The sequence below is a fragment of the Heterodontus francisci genome, chromosome 13 (genome assembly GCF_036365525.1).
Source record: "Heterodontus francisci isolate sHetFra1 chromosome 13, sHetFra1.hap1, whole genome shotgun sequence".
Lineage (NCBI taxonomy): Eukaryota > Metazoa > Chordata > Chondrichthyes > Heterodontiformes > Heterodontidae > Heterodontus > Heterodontus francisci.
The window spans coordinates 49,411,882-49,436,664 of record NC_090383.1 but is presented as its reverse complement, the minus strand read 5'-3'; positions in this window follow the sequence as shown (position 1 = coordinate 49,436,664).

Sequence of the window (24,783 nt, the reverse complement as noted above, 5' to 3'; positions counted from 1 at the left end):
TCATTTAGGGAAGGAAATCTGCCATCCTTACCTGGTCTGGCCTACAAGTGACTCCAGACCCACAGCAATGTGGTTGGCTTTCAAATGCCCTCTGAAATGGCCTAGCAAGCCACTCAGTTGTACAAACTGCGAGAGAAATGTTTAAAAGGAATGAAACCAGACAGACCACCCAGCATCGACCGGCAATGACAACAAATCCAGCCCAGTCAACTCTGTAAAGTCTTCCTCACTAACATCCGGGGGCTTGTGCCAAAATTAGGAGAGCTGTCCCACAGACTAGTCAAGCAACAGCCTGACATAGTCATACTCATGGAATCATACTTTACAGACAATGTCCCAGACACCACCATCACCATCTCTGGGTATGTCCTGTTCCACCGACAGGACAGACCCACCAAATGTGGAGGCGCAGTGGTATACAGTAGGGAGGGAGTTGCCCTGGGAGTCCTCAACATTGACTCTAGACCCCATGAAGCCTCATGATATCAAGTTAAACATGGGCCAGGAAATCTCCCGCTGATTGCCACCTACCGCCCTCCCTCAACTGATGAATCAGTATGCCTCCATGTTGAACATCACTTGGAGAAAGCACTGAGCGTAGCAAGGACACAGAATGTACTCTGGGTGGGGGACTTCAATATCCATCACCAAGAGTGGCCCAGTAGCACCACTACTGACCGAGCTGGCCGAGTCCTAAAGGACGTAGTTGCTAGACCCAGTCTGCAGCAGGTGGTGAGAGAGCCAACAAGAGGAAAAAACCTACTTGACCTTGTCCTCACCAATCCAGCTGTCGCAGATGCATCTGTCTAAGACAGTATTGGTAGGAGTGACCACCGCACATTCCTTGTGGAGACGAAGACCCGTCTTCACATTGAGGATACCCTCCATCGTGTTGTGTGGCACTACCACTGTGTTAAATGGGATAGATTTTGAAAAGATCTAGCAACTCAAAACTGGACATCCATGAGGTGCTGTGGGCCATCAGCAGCAGCAGAATTGTATTAAAACACAATCTGTAACCTCACGGCCTGGCATATCCCCCATTCCCATCAAACCTGTGGATCAACCCTGGTTCAATGAAGAGTGCAGGAGGGCATGCCAGGGGCAGCACCAAGCATACCTAAAAATGAAATGTCAAACTGGTGAAACTACAACACAGGACTATCTGCAGGCCAAACTACGGAAGCAGCATGCGATAGACAGAGCTAAACGATCCCTTAACCAACGGATCAGATCTAAGCTCTGCAGTCCTGTCACATTCAGTCGTGAACGGTGATGGACAATTAAACAACTAACCGGAGGAGGAAGCTCCACAAATATCCCCATCCTCAATGATGGAGAAGCCCAGCACATCAGTGCAAAAGACAAGGCTGAAGCATTTGCATCCATCACCACCTCCTCCTGAGGTCCTCAGCATCACAGATGCCAATCTTCAGCCAATTTGATTCACTCCACGAGATATCAAGAAATGGCTGAGGCTATGAGCCCTGACGACATTCCAGCAATAATACTAAACACTTTTGCTCCAGAAGTGGCCGTGCCCCTAGCCAAGCTGCTTTAATACAGCTACAACACTGGCATCTACCCAACAATGTGGAAAATTGCCAGGTATGTCCCGTACACAAAAAGCAGGACAAATCCAGCCCAGCCAATTACTGCCCCATCAGTCTGCATTCGACCATCAGCAAAGTGATGGAAGGTGATATCGACAGTGCTATGAAGTGACACTTAATCAGCAATAATCTGCTCACTGACAGTCAGTTTAGGTTCTGCCAGGGCCACTCAGCTCCTGACCTCATTGCAGCCTTGGTCCAAACTTGGACAAAAGAGCTGAACTCAAGAGGTGAGGTGAGAGTAACTGTCCTTGACATCAAGGCAGCATTTGGCCAAGTATGGCATCAAGGAGCCCTAGAAAAACTGGAGTCAATGTGAATTGGAGCGAAAACTCTCCACTGGTTGGAATCATACCTAGCACAAAGGAAGATGGTTGTGGTTTTTGGAGGGTGATCATCTCAGTCCCAGGACATCACTACAGGAGATCCTCAGGGTAGTGTCCTATGCCCAACCATCTTCAGCTGCTTCATCATTGACCTTCCCTCTATCATAAGGTCAGAAGATGTTCGCTGATGATTGCACAATAGGCGGCTAGATTTTTCGGCCAGCGCAGACACGATGGGCTGAATGGCCTCCTTCTGTGCCATAATCTTTCTACAGTTGTATTGTTCTATGTTCAGCACCATTCGCATCTCCTCAAATACTGAATCAGCCTTTTTCCAAACGCAGCAAAACCTGGACAACATTCAGGCATGGTCTGATAAGTGGCAAGTTACATTCGCGCTGCTCAAGTGCCAGGCAATGACCATCTCCAACAAGAGAGAATCCAACCATCTCCCTTGACATTACCATCTCTGAATCCCCCACTATCAACATCCTGGAAATTACCATTGACCAGAAACTGAATTGGACCAGCCAAATAAGTACTGTGGCCACAAGAACAGATAGGAGCCTGGGAACTCTGCAGTGAGGAACTCACCTCCTGACTCCCCAAAGCCTGTCAACCATCTACAAGGCACAAGTCAGGAGTGTGATGAAATACTCTCCACTTGCCTGGATGAGTATAGTTTCAACAACATTCATAAAGCTCGACACCATCCAGGACAAAGCATCCCGCGTGATTGGCACCCCATCCACCACCTTCAACATTCACTCCCTCCACCACCGACACACAGTGGCAGCAGTGTGTACCATCTACAAGATGCACTGCAGCAACTCACCAAGGCTCCTTAGACAGCACGTTCCAAATCCGCAAACTCTGTCACCTAGAACGACAAGAGTAGCAAATGCATGGGAACACCACCATTTGCAAGTTCCCCTCCAAGCCACATACCATCCTGACTTGGAACTATATCACCGTTCCTTCACTGTCACTGGGTCAAAATCCTGGAACACCTTTTCTAACAGCACTACTGATGTACCCACACAACATAGACTGCGGCAGTTCAAGAAGGCAGGTCACCACCATCTTCTCATGGGCAAATAGAGAGGGGCAATAAATGCTGCCCTTGTCAGCGATGCCCACATCCCGTGAAAGAATAAAAGAACGTCAATAGCAAAGTAAGAGAAAAGTAAGACAGAGGGAAGATGAGTCATGATACTCGAGGCATGAAACTTATAGAGTTCAGTACTGGTCAGAATGTCATGGTGAAAAACCACTGAGGTGATAAGGAGAAGTATGTGTTTGGATCTGTTGTGAAAAGACTAGGTGCATTCACATATCTGGCGAAGATTAGAGACTCCATCTGTGTCATGTAGATCATTTGCTTGAAAGAGGAAATCTGACAAAGGAAGAGCATGTGAAACCTCCTATAGTCCAAATTCCTACAGTCCCAAGTCAGAAAGAAATTGCAAGGTGCTAAGAAACTGAAAGTTTCCCAGTATCACAGAATCCACCAGTGGATCAAAGTGAGTCAGGGTCTTTGATTAAGATTAATCAATCAATTTCACAGTCCCAACCATTAAGTGGAGTTGGTAATCAAAATCAAAGTTCAGTGTTGACACAGTCTGAGATGTTGGGAGAGCAGAGTCAAGCTAATGAAATGGAAGAATATACCCAGACAGAAAAAGAAGGTTAATTGAAAGTATGTAGGAAGGAAGAAGAAATAAGTTGTTCTTTTCATTACTTTTTGTCAAATTATGATATTTTTGTTAAAGACATACTGGTGTTAAGGAAAAACAATTTTTTAACATGTAAATTACTATGGAACTATTGGTTATATATGTTTTAGTTGTGATTACAGTAACAACAAGCATGCAACCCAACCTGTTAAATTCCAGGTATTGTTATTGTATTCCTGGAAATTATGTACATGTACCATTTTACATTTTAATGTATAAGTTGTTTTTTTAAGTGGGGAGGGTCTGTAGTGTATTGAACTGGCTGAACATTTTGTATACTGCCTCTCTGCTGTCCTCTCTGTTGGGGAAGTGCAAATAAAGTTCAACAATGGCTGCTTACAGTAAGACCTCATGTTAAATTTACTCAGTGAACAGACATTAAAGGTGCTGTATGAATGCAAATTAATGTTGTTGTGGTGCTGAAACAAGTTGCTTCCAGGCATGATGACCTGGTAGGCTTCCTCTGGGAACTGAACATGATTGGGAGACTGAAGAGAGACCATGCAGAGCAGGACAAGTTGCTAGAAGAAGGAGGAGGAGAGGAGAGAAGGGCTCTCAACAGGAGACACTATATGCCGATGGCCTTCAGGGAGCAATTCTCTTATCTGAAGTTCAGTGGTGCAGGATGCCATTGACTGCTCGTGCATTGCGTTGCCGTACCTCAAGTAAACATAGCCATTTTCCTGAACCAAAAAGGATTCCGCTCCCTCAGCATGCAGCTAATATGCAGCCGCAGGCAGAGCAGCATGCAGGTGAATTCCTTTTATCCTGGCTGTAGTCATGACTTCTTCATTCTGTGGCAGTCCTCTGTGCCAGCTGTATTTCACCCACCATTGTAAGTCAAAGGCTGGCTATTGGGCAACAATGGTTATCCACTCATGCCATGTTTCATGACTCCAGAACCCATGCACACATGCATAGCAGACCAACAATGAGAATCATGCTGCACAAGGAACATTATAAAGCACATCATCGGTGTCCTCAAGCAATGATTTCAGTTCAAGGACCACTCTGGAGAAGCCCTGCAGAAATCAGTTGAGCACACTACATGTTTCACAAACTTGCCACTAAGAGGGACAACCTTTGCAACCACCTATCAGATGAGAAGATGAGAAGCAGGAGCACAAGGAAGAGGAGGAGGAGGAGGAAGTGGAGGAGGTGCAACAGGGAGTGGAGCAATACCAAGAAGAAGGAAAGCTACAATATAGACAGCCGCTATCTGGCTGGTTTCTACGTGATCAAATAATTCATGAGTGATACCAATGACCTCAAACACTCTTCCTCATTCACCAAACGTCCTACACTCCTTACCTCTTCTCTATCACAGACCACAGACATGCCAACCTCACCATTTCATAAATCAAGGGACAAAATCTTAAATGAAAAGCTGAAATAGAATGGCAGTTGGTTTATAAACGTCATTAGTAGCTTATTTAATTGTTAACAGGTCAGAGCTCTTTATAAAAACCATATTATTGCATCTGAAAATGCTTTCCATAAAACTTGTTAAAAATCCTACCTGTTAGCACCACATTACTATGCATCTCAGTTTAAGGTTACAATGGCAGTGATTGGGATGACAGCTGGACAATGGTGATAATATTTAATTTTATAAGTTTCCCTTTATTTTATAGTTTAATTCTTTATTAGTTGTGCTGCTCTAAAAAGAAGGGCACTTTCGTTTGACGATCCCAATGTCTCTTTATTAGTTTAATTCAAAAAAGCATCTGAAGAATCTTATGCAACCTGCAGCAGTCTGGGTTGGCTGGCTGACAGGCAACATCAAAGGCACTGGCGGAGTGGCAGGGGTGGGATCAGGAATCCATGCAAGAGGACAGCAGGTTCGTGCTCTATGGAGCCAGTGCTACTCTCCTAAGGGGGTGCCTCAGCAATCCTACTGATATGTTGGAGAACATATTGATCGACTGCTGTAGTGCCCTGTAAACCCTGGTTGTGAGTGTAAGGTCAAGTGACAGCTTCTCTTCATCTTCTCTTTCTTCTTCCTCTTCCATCTCTGACTGGGATGGTTCCAGTTCCTGGGTATCTGAAATGCAAAAGGGACAGGATTCGGTTATGGTAAGGGAAGAAGAGAAAGTAAGACGGAGGCACCCTCTCTTTCCCCTTGCAGCCTCATCAGTAGTCACCTCAATTGATGGCACTGCAGAGTCTGCAGAGCAGCTGGTGCTCTGAATGGGCTGGCAGCTCAGAGAGGCAAGTCGCCATCCTTAATTGGAAAACAGTCCTAGCGGCAGCCTCTGAATTGGCCATCGCTGGTAAAATAGCCCGCACGGTCCCAGTGCCCACCAGTGCGGGCTCGGAACACGCATTTGGTCCCGATATCGGGACTCACGGAGTGCCAGTAAAATTCCAGCCATTGTAGCAAAAAACTAACCCGGATGCACTCAAAAAATTCACTACCTTTCTGCTTGTCCCAAACTATATGAAAGTTAAAATCCCCATTGAGGCCACTCTGCCTTTGAGTTATAGAGTTTTACAGCACAGAAACAGGCCATTCGGCCCAACGCGCCTGCGCCGACCATCAAGCACCTGTCCTAACTAATTCCATTTCCCCACACTTGGCCCGTAGCCTTGTATGTTATGGCGTTTCAAGTGCTCATCTAAATATTTCTTGAATGTCGTGAATGTTCCTGCCTCTACCACCCCTTCAGGCAGTGTATTCCAGATTCCAACCACCCTCTGGGTGACAAAATTCCTCTTCAACTCACCTCAAAACCTCCTGCCCCTTACCTGAAATCTATGCCCCCTAGTTATTGACCTCCCTGCTCTTATATTCTATGCTTCGCCTAATAAAAGCAAGTATCCCGCATGCCTTCTTAACCACCTTATCTACCTGTGCTGCTGCCTTCAGTGATCTATGGACAAGCACCCCAAGGTCCCTCTGATCCTCTGTACTCCCTAGGGTCCTACCATCAATTTTATATTCCATTGCCTTGTTAGACCTCCCAAAGTGCATCACCTCACACTTCTCAGGATTAAACTCCATTTGCCAATGCTCCGCCCATCTTACCAGCCCATCTATATCGTCCTCTAATCTAAGGCATTCCTCCTCGTCCCAAATTATTTATATACACTACAAACAGTAAGGGTCCTAGCACCAATCCCTGTGGTACACCACTGGTCACAGGCTTCCACTCGCAGAAACAACCCTCTACCATCACCCTCTGCCTCCTGCCACTAAGCCAACATGCTACATGCTTGTCTAATCTCTGCATTTATACAAAATCTACCACTTCACAGCTGCTACCAGGGGACCTATATGCAGTTCCCATTGTAATCAAATCTTTTTCTATTTCTTAATTTTACCCATAAAGTCTCCACTGCCTGCTTATGTCTCGTTTTATCCTCTCTTATCAATGAAGTAATTTCATCCTTCATCATTAAGGCTATTCCTCCCCCCGACCATTTTCCCTATCTTTCCTGTAGACTTTCTAACCTTATAGACTGCACCTGTGTGCAGTTTTGGTCCCCTTACCTTAGGAAGGATATTATTGCCATAGATGGAGTGCAACGAAGGTTCACCAGACTTGTTCCCCAAATGACGGGACTGTCCTGTGAAGAGCGACTGGGGAAACTGGGCCTGTATTCTCTAGAGTTTTAAAGAATGAGAGGTGATCTCATTGAAACCTACAAAATACTTAAAGGGATAGACAGGGTAGATACAGCTCAGATGTTTCCCTGGTTGGGGAGTCTAGAACCAGGGGACACAATTTCAAAATAAGGGGGAAGCCACTTAGGACAGAGATGAGGAGAAATTTCGATACTCAAAGGGTTGTGAATCTTTGGAATTCTCTACCTCAGAGGGCTATGGAAGCTCATCATTGAGTATGTTTAAAGCAGAGATTGACAGATTTCTAAATACCAATGACATAAGGGAACCTGAGGATAGTGTGGGAAAAAGGTATTGAAGTGGATGATCAGCCATGATCATTTTGAATAGTGGGGCAGACTCGATGGGCTGAATGGCCTACTCCTGCTGCTATGTTCCTAACCTGGCATATTTAGTTCCCAGACCTGACCGTCTTACAGCTATGTCTCAAAATTGGCTTCCATGTCATACCCTTCAAGTTAAATTTGTGCTGACAATTCATTCAATTTGTTCCTTATACACTCTGTGTTTATATAAAGAGCACTTATTTGGGCCACCATCCCAAGCCTTCCCTTCAATTTTAATGTTTTACTTACATGTTTCTTATTTCTCTCCGCTGGTTTGATGACTTTACATTTTTAGCTTTCCCTTTGATCATAGTGCCTAACGCACATTTTTTGACTGATATTCTACTCTCTTCCCATTTTTTTGTTTTTCAACTATTATTAATACTACCTTTTCCACCTAATCCCTCCCCCCTCAATTTACTAGTTTCAAGTCCTTGTGACTGCCCAATTTATCCTTACCGCTAGGATCCTGCCTGGTCCCGGCCCTAATGGTGCAGCTCCTTCCTTTCCCAGTACTGGTGCCAGCGTCCCATGAAATGGAACCTCTCTTTCCCACACCACTTTTTCAGCCAACTGTTCACCTCTCTAATCTGCATATCCCTACATTAATTTGCACATGATTTGGGTAATAATCCTGAGATTATAGCCATTGAACTCCTGTTCCTTAGTTTAGCTCCTAGTACCTGGTACTCTCCAAACAGGACATCTGTGCCATTATTACTATTACTATTACCCTTGCCTATTCTTTCCAATATTGTTCCTCCCAACACGGACCACAATGACTGGATCCTTCTCCTCCCTCTCTAATATCCTTTCAAGCCTGTTTAAGATGTCCCTCACCCTGACACCAGGGGCTGAATTTTATGCCACCCCAGCGGGTCAGATGGTGGCATGAGGGTGGTGTAAAATTGAGCGGGAGACTCTGGGAGGCCTTCCCGCCCCTCTTCCACCTCCATCCAACTTTACGGCGCTTGGGCGGGGGGAACGGCCCGCCCGTCCGAGGCCAATCAAGGCCCTTAAGTGGCCACTTAATGGCCACTTAAGGGCCCTCGCCTGCCTCCACGGGTATTATACCCATGGCAAGCGGGTGTGCTGGGAACGCGAAAGGCCGCCCTGCGAAAGCTTCCAGCCGTTCCGTGTGCCAGGGGCTGCCATGGCAGTCGGGCACAGGGTACCCAATTGAGGACCGCCACCCAACCCACCCCTGGGACCCAAGACGCCCTTCCCCCCAAATGACTACCCTTGCCTCGCCACCAGAGGCATACCTTTCTATGAGGTGTGACCGAGGTCTGGAGTAACTGTCCAGATACTCTTCCCCCTCCCTTATGTGTCAGAGTGACTCTACCTTACACTCTAGTTCAATCACTCTGAGCTGAAGAGATTCAAGAGGGACACACCTACTGCAGATGTGTTCACTTGGGACAGTCTCACTGACCACAAACTCCCACAGTGCAGACACACAACCTATTCCGCTATATCTTAGTCTAGATTATTTATGTTATTCTTATCTACTTTTTCGTTTGTTGTAAGTCTTTTTTTTCTTTTTCTCCACATGAATTTGCACTAAGCAAAAAGCAGTGCCTCCTTCCCTATCAGCACCAAATTCCCACTCTCAACAAATTCCAAACTTTAATACTCCGTTTACGATGCACTCTGTTTATAATCACTCTGTATGTCGCCAGATTCCGTTTACTTTTACGGAGCAGGACAAGCTGCTGGAAGAGGAATGAGGGCAAGAAAAAGAGGCCTCACATCTGAAGGACATACTCACCCAGGGTGTTTGGGATCAGTTCTCTGAAAATTTTCTACGACAGTATGTTGCTAGTCCAACGAGAAAGGATGCACTGTTAGTCCTGGTTCTTGGGAATGAGGTGGGCCAAGTGGATCATTATCAGTAGGACAGCATTTAGGGGATAGTGATCATTGTATCATAAGGTTTAGGCTGACTATGGAAAAGAACAAAGAGCAATCCAGGGTAAGAATAATTTACTGGGGGAAGGCCAACTTCAATGGAGTAAGAATGGAGCTGAGGAGAATTGGAGTCAAAAGCTGGCAGGAAAACCAGTAGATGAACAATGGGCTACCTTCAAAGAAGGGATAGTTCAGGCACAGTCAAGGTATGTTCCCTCGAAGGGAAAAAGTATGGCAAACAAATCCAGGGCTCCCTGGATGACAAAAGAGGTAGAGGTTAAGATAAAGAAGAAAAAGTGTGCTTATGACAGATGCCAGGTAGAAAGTACTATTATAAACCAGGCTGAATATAGAAAGTCCAGAGGGGAAGTGAAAAAGTAAATAAGAAAAGCAAAGAGAGAGCATGAAAAGAGACTAGCAGCTAGAATTAAAGGAAATCCCCAAAGTTTTCTATAGGCATATAAATAGTAAAAGTGTGGTAAAAAGGAGTGGGGCCAATTATGGACCAGAAAGGGGATGCAGAGGGCACAGCTGAGGAAATAAATGAATACTTTGCATCTGTCTTTACCGAGGAAGAAGATGCAACCCAGGCAATATTGAAAGAGGAGGTAATTCAGACACTAAAGGGGTTTAAAATTTATAAAGAGGAAGTATTAGATAGGTTGGCTGTACTTAAAGTGGATAAAGCACCAGGATCAGATGAGATGCATCTGAAGATACTGAGGAAAGTGAGGGTGGAAATTGCAGAGGCACTGGCCATAATTTTTCAGTCTTCCTTGGAATCCGGGGTGGTGCCAGAGGACTGGAGAACTGCAAACGTTACACCCATGTTCAGAAAACGGTGTAAGGATAAACCCTGCAACTACAGGCCAGCCAGTTTAACCTCAGTGGTGGGAAAACTTCTAGAAAACATAATTTGGGACAAAATCGATAGTCACATTGACAAATGCGAGTTAATTAAAGAAATCCAGCATGGATTTCTTAAGGGAAAATCATGTTTAACTAACTTGCTGGAGTTTTTTGAGGAGGTGAAAGATGAGGGCAGTGCAGTTGATGTGGTGTACATGGACTTTCAAAAGGCGCTTGATACAGTGCCACACAACAGACATGTGAGCAAACTTGTAGCTCATGGAATAAAAGGGCCAGTAGCAACATGGATATGAAATTGGCTGAGTGACAGGAAACAAAGAGTAATGGTCAATGGATGTTTCTTGGGCTGGAGGAAGGTTTGTAGTGGAGTTCCCCAGTGTTGGGACCCTTGCTTTTCCTGATATATATTAATGACCTAGACCTTGATGTACAGGGCACAATTTCAAAGTTTGCAGATGATACGAAACTTGGAAGCATTGTGAACTGTGAAGGGGATAGTATAGAACTTCGAAAGGACATAGACAAGTTGGTGGAATGGGCAGACACGTGGCAGGTGAAGTTCAGTGCAGAAAATGTGAAGTGATTCATTTTGGTGGGAAAAACATGGAGAGACAATATAGAATAAAGAGTTCAATTCTAAAGAGAGTGCAGGAGCAGAGGGAACTAGGTGTATATGTGCATAAGTCATTGAAGGAGGCAGGAGAGGTTGAGAAAGTGATTAATAAAGCATACAGTATCCTGGGCTTTATTAATAGGGGCATAGAATACAAGAGCAAGGAGGTTATGTTGAACTTGTATAAGACACTAGTTCGGCCTCAGCTGGAGTATTGCATCTAGTTCTGGGCACCGCCCTTTAGGAAAGACGTGAGGGCATTGGAAAGAGTAAGAAAAGATTCACGAGAATGGTTACAGGGATGAGGAACTTCAGTTATGAAGATAGATTGGCGAAGTTAGGACTGTTTTCCTTGGAGAAGAGAAGGCTGAGAAATGATTTGATCGAGGTATTCAAAATAATGAGGGGTCTGGACAGAGTAGATAGAGAGAAACTGTTCCCACTCATGAAAGGATCAAGAACGAGAGGGCACAGATTTAAAGTATTTGGTAAGAGATGCTAAAGTGACATGAGGATAAACTTTTTCACACAGTGAGTGATTAAGTTCTGGAATGCACTGCCTGTGAGCATGGTGGAGGCAGGTTCAATTGAAGCATTCAAAAGAGAATTAGACAGTTATATGAAAAGGAAGAATGTGGAGGGTTACGGGGAGAAGGCAGGGGAATGGAATTGAGGGAATTGCTCTTTCAGAGAGCCAGTGCAGGCATGATGGGCCAAATGGCCTTCTTCTGCACTGTAACAATTCTGTGATTCTGTGAGCCTTAGTGAGAAATTTGTGAGATGTGCTTCAGTAAGAAGTCCCCATTGAAATCTGACACCTCTGCACCCACCACTGCAACCTTAGAATCATAGAATCATAGAATAGTTGCAGCATAGAAGAAGACCATTCAGCCCATTGTGTCTGTGCCGGTGATGATGAACTTATGTACATCAGTCTCCTTCCAGGCTGGAACTGAAGATATTTACAACATCTTATAGTTTGTCGTCCACTGTTATGTAAGGGAAGCCACTGAGATTCTCTACTTAAAGAGAGCCAAATACACATCACACTCTTTTGCCAGAGACAAGCCAGTGGGGGGAGCATGTGCCTTTGCTAGGGTCGCACGCTTTCCTCATGGTGCAGGATGTCATCGGCTGCACACACATTGATTTGCAGGCACCGCATGTTAATTCTGCCCTAATACCAGAACCGAAAAGGATTGCACTCCCTCAATGTCCAGTCGGTAAGCGAACATAGGCAGCAATTCATGCAGCTCAATACCTGGTATACCGGCAGCAGTCATGATGCCTTCATTCTGCAATGGTGTGCTGTTTCTTTTTGTCATTCATGAGAACTGAGCAAGTGCTGTTAGGGAGGGAGTGCCAAGATTTTGATCCAGCGACGATGAATGAACAGCGATGTATTTCCAAGTCAGGAAATGTGTGACTTGGAGAAAAACTTGGGGATGCTGGTGTTCCCAGTTGTCTGTTGTCCTTGCTACTAGGTGGTAGAGGTCACGGGTTTTTAAGGTTACTTTCGAAGAAGCCTTGACAAGTTGCTTCAGTGCATCTTGTAATGCTACTTATTGCAACCACAGTATGTTGGAGGTGGAGGGAGTGAATGTTCCTTTGTGCTAGATATGACACCAGCCAGAAGAGAATTGTCCCCGATTCCCAGTGACTGCAATTTTACTAGGGCTCCTTGATGCCACACTCGATCAAATGCTGCCTTGATGTCAAGGGCAGTCACTCTCACTTCATCTCTGGAATTCAGCTCTTTCGTCCATGTTTGGCCCAAACTGTAATGAGGTCTATTGCCAGTCATCCTGGCAGAACCTAAACTAAGCATCAGTGAGCAAGTTATTGGTGAATAAGTGCCGCTTGAAGGCACTGTCAAAAATAGCCTCATTCTGATGATTGGGAGTAGACTGATAGGACAGTAATTTTCTGGATTGGATTTGTCCTGCTCTTTGTGAACAGGACCTACCTGGGCAATTGTCTACTTTGTCAGATAGATGCCAGCGTTATAGCTGGACTGAAACAGCTTGGCTAGGGTGGGGTTGGGCAGGGAGCTAGTTCTGGAGGCACAGGTCTTCAGTACTACAGTTTGAATGTTGTCAGAACCCATAGCCTTTGCTGTATCCAGTACGACCAACTGTTTCTTGATATCACGTTGAGTGAATCAAATTGGCTGAAGACTGACATCTGTGATTGTGGAGACCTCAGGAGGAGGCCGAGATGGATCGATCACTCGACATTTCTGGTTGAAGATGGTTGCAAATGGTTCAGCCTTTTCTTCTGCACTGATGTGCTGTCATTATTAAGGATTGGGAGGTCCATGGAACCTCCTCCTCCCGTTTAATTGTCCACCAACATTCACGACTGGATGTGGCAGAACTACAGAGATTTGATCTGATCCATTAGTTGTGGGCTCATGTTGCTTTGTCCATCGCATGTTGCTTCCACTGTTTAGCATGTATGTAGCCCTACATTGTAGATTCACAAAGTTAGCATCCCATTTTTAGCTTTGACTGATGCTATGGTAGAATACAATTCTGCTGCTTTTGATGGCCCACAGTGCCACATGGATGGCCAGTTTTTATTTGCTAGATATGTTCTGAATCTTTCCCATTTAGCAGGGTGGGATTACCATACAACACTATGGAGGGTGCCCTTAGTGTGAAGATGGAACTTTGTCTCCTAAAGGACTGTGTGGTGGTCATTCCTAACAACACTGTAATGGACAGGTGCCTCTGTGACAGGTAGATTGATGAGCATAAGTTCAAACTCATAGAATCATTATGGCACAGAAGGAGGCCATTCAGCCCACCAAGTCCAATCCGGCTCACTGTAAAGTGATTCAATCAGTCCCATTCCCCCGCACTATCCAGGTTCAACATACCTTCCCTGCTTTTGTGCTTAATTCCTCTATATATGAAGCCCATGATCCCAAATGCTTTGATAACTACCCTCTCAATATGTCCTGCCACCTTCAAATATCTATGCATATGAACTGTTAGGTCCTTCTGTCCCTGTACACTCTTGAAAACTGTGTCATTCAGTCTATGTTGCCTCTACATAGCTCTTCTGCCAAAATGCATCATCTCATACTTCCCTGTATTAAATTTCATCTGCCACTGGTTTGCCCATTCTGCTCACCTATCGATGTTCTGTTGCAGTTGATTGGTACCATCCACACTGTCTGCCACACCTCCAAGTTTGGTACCATCAGCAAATTTTGATATTTTTCTCTGTATTCCAAATCCAAGTCATATATATATATATATATATATCAAAAAAGCAGTGGTCCTATCCTAGCACTGAACCTTATGGAACACCACTGTCTACCATCCTTCAACCTGAAAAACAACCATTCACAAATTGCCATTTTATGACATTAAGCTAATTTTTTTATCCATGCTGACACTGCCCCTCCTATTCCACGTGTTTAATTTGTTACCCAGCCTTTTATGTGGTAATTTGTCAAATGCTTTTTTAAAATCCTAGACAACATCCCCATTGCTTTCCCTTCATCAACCTTCTCAGTTACTTCATCAAAAAATTCAATCAGATTTGTCAAGCATGATCTGCCTTATACAAATCTGTGCTGACTCTCCTTAGTTAACTTAAACCTCTCCAAGTGCCTGTTGATTTTTTCGCTGATATTGTTTCTAACACCTACCCATCACTGATGGAAAACTGACCAACCTGTAGTTACCAGGAATGTCCTTACAACCTTTCTTGAATAAGGGTGTCACATTTGCCACTCTCCAATCATTTGGCACCTCCCCATATCTAGGGAAAGGCAGATTATGACAAGCCAATGTTACGACCAGGTGAGAAAGGTGTCTAGGGGTCTTGCTCAGCCTTCACCTGGTCTTATTGTAACAATATTTAATTTTAAACACATCGTGTTTAGAGCTCCCCCTTGGTGAATTATTGTTCACCACTTTCCAATTATAAGGCAAAGAAAAGAGCATAAACAGGCTTTCTTAGGTTTAAGGAAGAAAAGTGAAATTTTATTAAATTTAAACTTAAACCCTAATTCGGTTAACATCTATGAATACACGCCGCACCCCACACTGGCATGCATACGCGATACGTAAATGCAAATAGGGAAAGAAAAGAGCAGAAGAAAAATAGTGGAGAGGTTTGAGGCAATCTCTGAAGTGGGGTTTTTTACTGTGCTTCAAGCTTGCTGTAGAGTCCTTGATTGTATGTAGATCTTGCTTTTCGTTGGGGCCCAGTATTCTTCTTGAACCTTGTTCACTGTAGGAGACATTTCTCTCTTGGGATTCATATGTCTTCAATGGTTTCTGAAGCTGGTGAGAGTGAGATGAGAGCAGACAGAAGAGAGGTCTTTTCAGTCCAGGAGCAAAAAGCTTTCTGAGTTTTAAAACTCTGTGGCAAGTTCAAATTCAAAAAAACTCCAACAACCAGTTAGTCATGTGACTAAACTGGTCTGACCATGTCTGTTTGTGTATTCAGCCATTTTAGCAGTTAACCTGGAATGCTAGCCTCTCCACCTTCAACGCCTGGTAATGAAAAGTTCATTGTGGATTAAATTGGAGCAGGGAGTGGCCTCTTTGTCCTTTCCAAGTACTGTCTGTTACTATGAAAATGTCTTTCCAGTCAAGGGTCTGTGTTTTTTTTTAAACAAGTTCTTTCTTTACTCCAGTAACTGTTTAAAAATCAATGTTCATGTGGCAAAATATATGTGCCTCATTCTTGGCAGGTGGGGGCTTGCATGACACCATTCTGCTATCTCCACTCCCAATTCCTTTAGCAACCTGGGATGCAAGCCGTCTGAACCAGGTGACTTATCCACTCTAAGCATTGCCAGCCTTTCCATTACATCCTTTCTATTAATTTTCAGCCATCCATTACCTCTGCCATCTCCACTTCTACCAATATCTTGCCAGCATCCTCTTCCTTCATAAACACTGATACAAAGTACCCATTAAGTATTCTAGCCTTGCCTTGCATCTCTAAGCATACATCACCCTCTTTGTCCCTAATAGGCTCCACCCCACCTCTTACTACCTGCTTACTATTTACATGCCGGTAGAGGATTTTTGGATTCCCTTTTATGTTAACTGCTATTCTATTCTCATATTCTCCCTTTACCAGTCTTAGTTTCTTCTTCACTTTGCCTCTCAACTTACTGTGTTTGGTCTGTTCCCCTAAATATGGAATCTCCTATAATGACTGCCTTTCTACTCTTTGTTGTTCCCTCCTGTGCAGTCCTTTTACCATTGATGCCATGCTCTGGACTGCACTCCTTCAATGTGTTGTCACTCCCAACAGTCTCCAATGCTGAATTTGAGGGTGGCACACACCCCAAAGACTCCTCCACCTCCTGCCTCTTCCTACTCTTCCAGATGGTGACTCATCTCCTATCCTGCCTGAACTCTCACTGCCTGAAGGCTGATCACCTCCTGGAACGTATGATCCAGGAAACTCTCTGATGCTCTGCAGTGACCCCAGCTGCCCCTCAAGCTCGCAAATCCTGAGCTCAAGCTCAAGCAGCTGGAGACACTTTCTACACACGTGATCCCCCAAGACACATGAAGTGTCCTAAGGTTCCCACATGGTGCAGGAAATGCAGGCTGCCCATCCATGATCTAAAAAAAATTATTTTCCCTTTTTTATAAACTAGTTAGTAACTTGTAGAAACTATTAATTTTAATTAATACCTCTAGACCTGCTCTGTGCAAATACTCATATTAATTCACTTACTCTTATACTTAGCCTGCTTATAATTTTATCAATAAAGCTAATATGTAGATTTAATACAGTTCTTTATACTTTCCCAGTCCTGGTTTAAATCACTGTCCTCATTTAGAGTGAAGAACAAGCCTTAAAACTCACTTACCAGCTGTCCTCTGATGTCACTCCTTGCTTTTCTTTGGGAAACACTGTGGAGTGTCTGGGCTCTGATATATCAGCCGCCACTGCATCCAGTCAGGTCGATTCTTCCCCCGGTCAGATTCATCAGCTGCTACTGATGACTCCAAACAGTTCCGCTCTTCCCCCACTCTGATTTATCAGTCGCAGCCGCTGCTGCGTTAGTTTTTTGCTTGCATACGTTCTCTCATTACCTGCTGCAGGCCCAATCTGGCAGTTATATCCTTCATGACTCGACAAGCTCGGTTACTAATGGTGCTACCAAGCCACTTTTGGTGATGGACATTGAAGACATGAATGCATTCTGTTCCCTTGATACCTTCAATGTTTGTTCCACATGGTGTTCAACATGCAGGAGTACTCCATATCTCTTTTCATTTTGGGCTTGTATGTGGTAATACGGGAGGGTTTCCCTGGTGCTGAGGGAGTCACCACTCAGTTGGTGGTAAGGGGATGAGGCAACAGAATTTCCTGTCAGAGGCATGGCTGTCTTTCAGTGAGGGGCACCTGTCTGTCTGTCGTTGCTGACCCCACAAGTTCCCTTGAGAGTGGCTGTATGCAGGTGGCATTTATCTGCCCCCATCATGGACCTCCGGGCCTCCACCTGCATAGGTGCTGTGCTTGTCTTCATGGGGGAACTAACAGTCTTTCTTTTTGTGCTTGCAGGAAAAGATGGCACACAACAGTAAAGAGAGGGCCAAGAAAAGAGTAGGGTTGCTGTACCTCCACATCCTCACCCCCATGGAGGAGGAGGCCTTGGAGTTGCAGGGCACCAGGATGGCCATGCAATTGCTGATGGCAAGACAGGAGTGCCAAGCCAAGACAGTGAGTTAACAAGTGTGGGTGCACAAGAGTGCATCTGGCACACACAAGGCATAGTGCCCATGTGACCAGCATTAAACACGTGGTGCTCCACAGCAAGTATAGTTGGGATGAGGAAATATGAATCCCTTAACTCTTATATGGGTATGTTCTCTCATGCAGGTCAAGGTCAGGGTGAGGCAAGAAGAGGTCAAGAGACCGAGAGGTCAGCCAGCCATCTCTGAGAAGGAGGAGGGATCCTCAGAGGGTGCAACATCACATCATTCCCCTGCGCAGATACTCTCACTTCGGTGGGTATGTGTTTGCAAATATATTCAGGGTCACAAGCTGGTAAGCACAGCACAGACACACCCGAGCAACTGATGGAAGCTGTGACATCTGAGGCCACTGACAGTTGCAGGTCTGTATGAGGTCAGGCCCACACTGAGCCCCAGGCTGATAGTGTGCCTTTGGAGTCTGCTGCGACATGGCAACTGCTGCAATTGCAGCAAGAAGTATTAGGACATCTGGTGGAGATTCCAGAGGCTATGCACACCCACGTGCAAACCATGGAGGAGTCCATCTAGGCCATGAGTGCTTCCACCATGGAGAGATTGGTGACTCTCATGGAGAGTCAGCTCCAGCAGACCACAAAGTGGATGTCGGAGATGCGGGCATCACCTAGTCCATGAGCTCGAAGCAGCAGTGACAATGAGAGTGGGAGACAGGGTACCTGGATTCTCCACCAGGCCCTCGTCCTTCTCAGGTAAGCTGGGAGGTACAAGTGTGTCTTGTAAGAGAGGAGAAGTGGCTGCCTTTCACTTCTGGGTGTCCTCTCAGGGTGCTCCTGGTGTAAACAGCATCTCCTCTGTCCGTCTGCCCGTGACCAGCACCTCAAGTAGCTGTGACGACAGACGAAGGCCCTGCATCAGTGCAGGAACCCCTCAGAATGCCAGAGCTCTCCAGGCCACAGGCAGCCAGAGGATAGCCTCCAACATCATCGAGGCCTTGGAGCAGCACCATCAGCAGCCAGCTTCCACCTCAGCTGCAGGTGCAGGGGTGGCACCTCATAAGAGTTCAGAAGAGCACCTAGCTGCACTTGGCAGTCACAGGTGATTTAAATATCAAGATGTTAAGTTTCCTTTCTGATGTGTGCCTCAATAAATCTTTCACCCACGCTTCCTGCTTCTCATTCTAATTCTTCGTGCCCTGTGAGATTGCAACTGCACCCTTCCTCCCTCAATGGGCTTGAAATGGTGGAGTAAAGTGCATCCGTTCAGCTCCTCAGCCTTGCCACTGTGCGCTGTGCACCTGGGCACTGGGTGATGGAATACAGAAGGAAGGGCTACAGGGCTAAGGAATACAGCAAGGCTAACTAAAGTTAAAGCTTTATTGGGATCTTTCTGAAAGACACAAGGGTCACTAGAAACGGCTCTGGATGAGGGCATCCCGAGTCTCCCTTGTACGTATCACATTGTGCCTTGCCTGTGGTCCAAGGGTTTTCACATCTTGCATCACCTGGTCAGCTGGCTCCTCCACATCTTCATTGTCGGAGGATGCATCACGCTCACCAACGTCCTCATTGTTCAACGCCTCCCCCCTCTGCAGTGCTAGGTTGTGCATGCACAGCAGACCACCACAATATGCAAGACTCTCACTTGGGGCATACTGAAAGGTTCCACTGGATCGGTCTAGGCACCTGAATCGCATCTTCAGAAGGTCAGTCATAACTCAAGTTGACTCATGGCAGGTGTTATACCTCTCCTCTGTATCTGTGCATGGAGTCCTCACAGACTTGAGCAGCCATGTCTTTAAAGGGTAGCCCTTGTCTCCAAGTATTCATCTCTGAAGGTGTGCAGGGGGCCAGAAAAGCTGTGGGACCTGGGACTGCCAAAGTGTGTATGCGTCATGGCTGCTTCCCGGGAACCATGCACCCGTTTGAAGGATCTGCTTTTGGTGGTCGCAGATCATTTGGACATTGATGGAATGGAAGCACTGCCACTTGATGAAGACCAATGGTCGCATGCAGTCAATGACACTTTGCACCTGGGGGAATCCAGCGATGGCCCTGAACCTAATGGACCTCTCCACCTGACTTTCTGGATTGGTGCAGTAGCGTATATAGCTGTCGGCCGCCCGAACATGGCATTGGTCACCTCTTTGATGCATCGATGGGCTGCAGACTGGAACATCCCACACATGTCCCCAGTGGATCTCTGGAAGGAGCCGGAGGCGTAGAAGTTGAGAGCCATGGTGATCTTCAGCACCACTGGCATTGGGTATCACCGAACCCTATGGGTCTCAGTTCTTCCTGCAGAATTGCGCAGAGATCACTGGCGGCCTCCCTGGACAGGTACAGCCTTCACTGCCACTGCCATTCAGACATTTGAAGGAAGTGCACAGGTGGCTGTTGATGTGCCCCTCTGCGCCCTTCTGCGTTGTGCTCACCCCAAGGCTGGCCCTCTTGCTAGTCATGAGGTTGCTGATGTGCCCTCATTGGTGTCTGCACCTCCCTCCCTCTGAGCTGCCCCTCCACCTCAACCGGGGCCACGAAGCCTGAGTGGATGAGGCCCACGACAGATGCCTTTGCTCTGATTCTTAGGCTTTCTACCAGGATGGCCACCTGAGCTCCCCCCCACCCCCCCAAATCTGTCCCTGAGTCGTCTCCTCGGGGCAAGTGCCACTGTCCCTAAATGACCCTGGTCACACTCCTAGCACATTCTCCTCCCTTCTGCCGACATCTGGCAGCTCCCTGTCTATATCACCCTTCCTGCCACCACACGCTGACTCTCCCTATGTCTTTAGAGACCCAGCACTTATTTCCCAGTTTCCAGCCATCCTCCACTTCCTTGCCGCCTCATTTCACCAGGCACTCCTAAGCCCAGTGATCCCTGTGTGCCATTGATAAAATCCAAAACACCACATAAAATTGGAGTTAATTGGTTTTTTAAGTGCCTCAATTAGTGTCCTACTGCATCAATGTCAGAAGACTGCCCTGCGTGGTTCCTGCCGCAGGTAAAATTTAGAAGCAACGTCATGATGTCAGACTTCCAATCTAATGTGTTCCGCTTTCATTTTACGTTGCTCCCCCCACCGCCACTACACACAGCAGCCAAACTTATCCTTAATAGCCCAGTAAAATTATGGCTACTGTTTCCACTTGTGAGGAAGAGAATAACCAGAGCCCATCAATATAAGATCGCCACCAAGAAATCCAATAGGGAATTCAGAAGAAGCATCTTTACCCAAATAGTGGTTAGAATGTGGAACACACTACCACAGGGAGAGGTTGCAGTGAATAGTATAGATGCATTTAAGGGGAACTCGACAAGCATATGAAGGATAAGGGAATAGAGGAATACAGTGATAGATTTAGATCAGGAAAGATGGGAGGAAACTCGAATGAAGGATGAAAACACCAGCATAGACTAGTTGGGCCGAATGGCCAGTTTCTGTGCCATATATCCTATGTAATCTTCAATAAGAGAGAATCTAACCATCTCCCTTTGATGTTCACCACATTACTATTGCTGAATCCCCCACCATCAGCATCCTGGGGGTTACCATTGACCAGAAACTTAACTGGACCAGCCATATAAATACCGTGGCTAAAAGAGCAGGTCATGGACTGGGAATTCTGCAATGAGTTACTCACCTCCTGACTCCCCAAAGCCTGCCAACCATCAACAAGGCACAAGTCAGGATTGTAATGGAATCGTCCCCACTTGCCTGGATGAGTACAGCTCCAACAACAATCAGGAAGCTCGGCACCATGCAGGACAATGTAGTCCGCTTGATCGGCACCCTAGCCACCATCTTAAACATTCACTCCCTCCACCACTGATGCACAGTGTCAGCAGTGTGTACCAACTACAAGATGCACTGCAGAAACTTGCCAACCCTCCTTTGACAGCACCTTCCAAACCAGTGACCTCTACCAGTTAGAAGAGCAAGGACAGCAGATGCACAGGTACATCATCACCTGCAAAATCCCCACCAAGTCACCCACCATCCTGACTTTGAAATATATCATTGTTCCTTCACTGTCGCTGGGTCAAAATCCTGGAACTCCCTCCCTAACAGCACTGTGGGTATAGCTACACCACAGGGACTGCCGGGTTCAAGAAGGAGACTTGCCACCACCTTCTGAAGGGCAATTAGCGATGGACTATAAATGCTGCCCTTGCCAGTGGAGCTCATATCCCAGGAACAAATAATGAAAAGAAAAGATTATGACCACTAGTTCTCCAGCCAGGGGAAACAACCTATCCGCATTTATCCTGTCAAGCCTTCTCAGAATCTTTTATGTTTCAATGATATCACCTCTCATTCTTCTAAACTCCAGCGACTATAGGCCCATTCTACTCCACCTCTCCTCATGGAACACTCTTCTCATCCCAGGAATCAATCTCGTGAAGTTTTGTTGCACCTCCTCTCAGGCAATTATATCCTCAGGCACAGTGACCAAAAGTGTACACAGTACTCCAGATGTGGTCTCATCAAAGCCGTGTACAATTGCAGCAAGACTTCATTACACTTGTACTCCAACCCCCTTGCAAAAAACATTAACATGACATTTGCTTTTCCAAATGCATGCTGCACCTGCATGTTAACTTTCTGTTTTTCTTGTACAGGTACACACACATCCCTTTGAACACAAACATTTAATAGTTTCTCACTGTTTAAAAAGTATTCTGTTGTCCAATTCTTACAACCAAAGTGAATAAATTCACATTTCCCCACATTATACGCCATCTGCCACGTTCTTGCCCACTCACTTAATCTGTCAATATCAATTTACAGACTCTTTGAGCAGAATCTTCCCAGTTCCACAGAGGCAGGCTTGAAAGCGGTACTGGGAGGTATTGGAGGTATCCAATGCCTTCCCGCTTCCAGTTAAACTTGCCGGACAGTGGACATCACCGGCAATGGCTATCCGTCCAGTAGTAGCGTGCAGCAAATTTAATTAATGAAACGGTCAATTGTGGGCTGACTGGGGATGCTGCCAGGATCTTCCCGGCAGCGGACAGGCTCCCCACTGAGGCCAAAGCCCGGCAGGTGCCTGTAGGTGACTTGCCGATGGCTGGCCAAGGTGGCCCACAGGGCTCCTGTCCTTCCCCACCCCCCCTTCACCGGAGCAGCATGGATCAGCAGGGCACAACTGCAGCCACCAGCCATGTGGTGGAGGGGTTTCCCCTCTACTGTCATGGTCTAGTAGCTGTGGCCATAGGTAAATTTTAAAAAATCACAAACCTCTTCAAAGGTTGCCTCATGATGGAGGCCCCCTCGCGGTCCCCAGCCTGCAGCAGCAGCACCCAGCTCTGCCAGTGGGGCTGCTGTCCTTCCAAGGCTGCAGGCCCTCTGATTGGGCCTGCAGCCTCAGGAACTCATCTGCCATCATTAATTGGACAGCGGACCTGTCAATGGCCTCTTAATAGGCCACCTCAGGGAAGATCTCTCAAGCCGACACCCTGACAGCAAGTGCAGGGTCAGAATCCAGAAATGGTCCCGACCCGCAATTATTTTTAAAGAGTATAAGATTCCACCCTTTGTGTCCTCCTCACAGCTTAATTTCCCAACTAGCTTTATATTGTCAGCAAACAGGGTACATTACTCTCAGTCCCTTAATCTAAGTCATTAATATAGATTGGAATAGCTGAGGCACCAGCACTGATCCTTGCAGCATCACACGAGAAACAGCTTGACAACCTGAAAATGACTCATTTATTCCTACTCTCTGTTTTTTGTCCTTTAACCAAACCTCCATCCATGTTAACGTATTAGCCCAATCTCATGAGCCCTTCTCTTATGCAACAACTTCTTGTGTGGCACCTGATGATTGAAAATCCAAATATACTATATCCACTGGTTCCCCTTGATCTACCCTACTAGTTACATCCTCAAAAACTCTAATAGATTTGTCAATCATGATTTCCCTTTCATAAAACCATGTTGACTCTGCCGAACGATATTATGTTTTTCTAAGTGACCTATTACCACTTCCTTAATAATGGATTCCAGCATTTTCCCAATGACTGATGTCAGACTAACTGGTCTGTAATTTCCTGTTTACTCTCTCTCTCTCTCTTTTGAATAGCAGTGTTACATTTACCAACTTCTAATTCACTGGGATTGATCCAGAATCTAGGAATTTTTTGAAGATCACATCCAATGCATTCACTATCTCTCAGTCACTTCTTCTAGAACACTAGGGTGTTTGGGGATTTGTTGGCTTTCAGTCCAATTAATTTCTCCAGCACTTCTTCTTTACCAATATTAATTACTTTAAATTCCTCACTCTCATTAGGCTCTTGGTTCCCAACTATTCCGGGTATGTCTTTTGTGTCTTCGACTGTGAAGACAGACACAAAATAGTTTTTTTAACATCTCTGACATTTCCTTATTCCCCATTATAATTTTTCCTGTCTCAGCCTCTAAGGGGTCTATATTTATTTTTGCTACTGTCTTCTTTTTTACAGACTTGCAGAAGCTCTTACAATCTGTTTTTATACTTCTGGATAGTTAACTCTCATATTCTATTTTCTCCCTCTATGAATTTTTTTTTTATTCATTCATGGAATGTGGGTGTTGCTGGCCAGGCCAGCATTTATTGCCCTTGAGAAGGTGGTGGTGAGCTGCCTTCTTGAACCGCTGCAGTCCATGTGGGGTAGGTACACCCACAGTGCTATTGACTTTGTAACGGTTAGATACAACTGAGTGGCTTGCTAGGCCATTTCAGAGGGCATGTAAGAGTCAACCACATTGCTGTGGGTCTGGAGTTACATGTCGGCCAGACCAGGTAAGGACAGCACATTTCCTTCCCTAAAGGACATTAGTGAACCAGATGGGTTTATACAACAATTGACAATGGTTTCATGGCCATCATTAGACTAGCTTTTTTTTAAATTCCAGATTTATTAATTGAATTCAAATTCCATCTTCTGCTGTGGTGGGATTTGAACCCATGTCCCCAGAGCAATACCCTGGGTCTCTGGGTTACTAGTCCAGTGACAATACCACTATGTTACCACCTCCCCATGATCATCCTTTACTGATATTTAAAACTTTCCCAA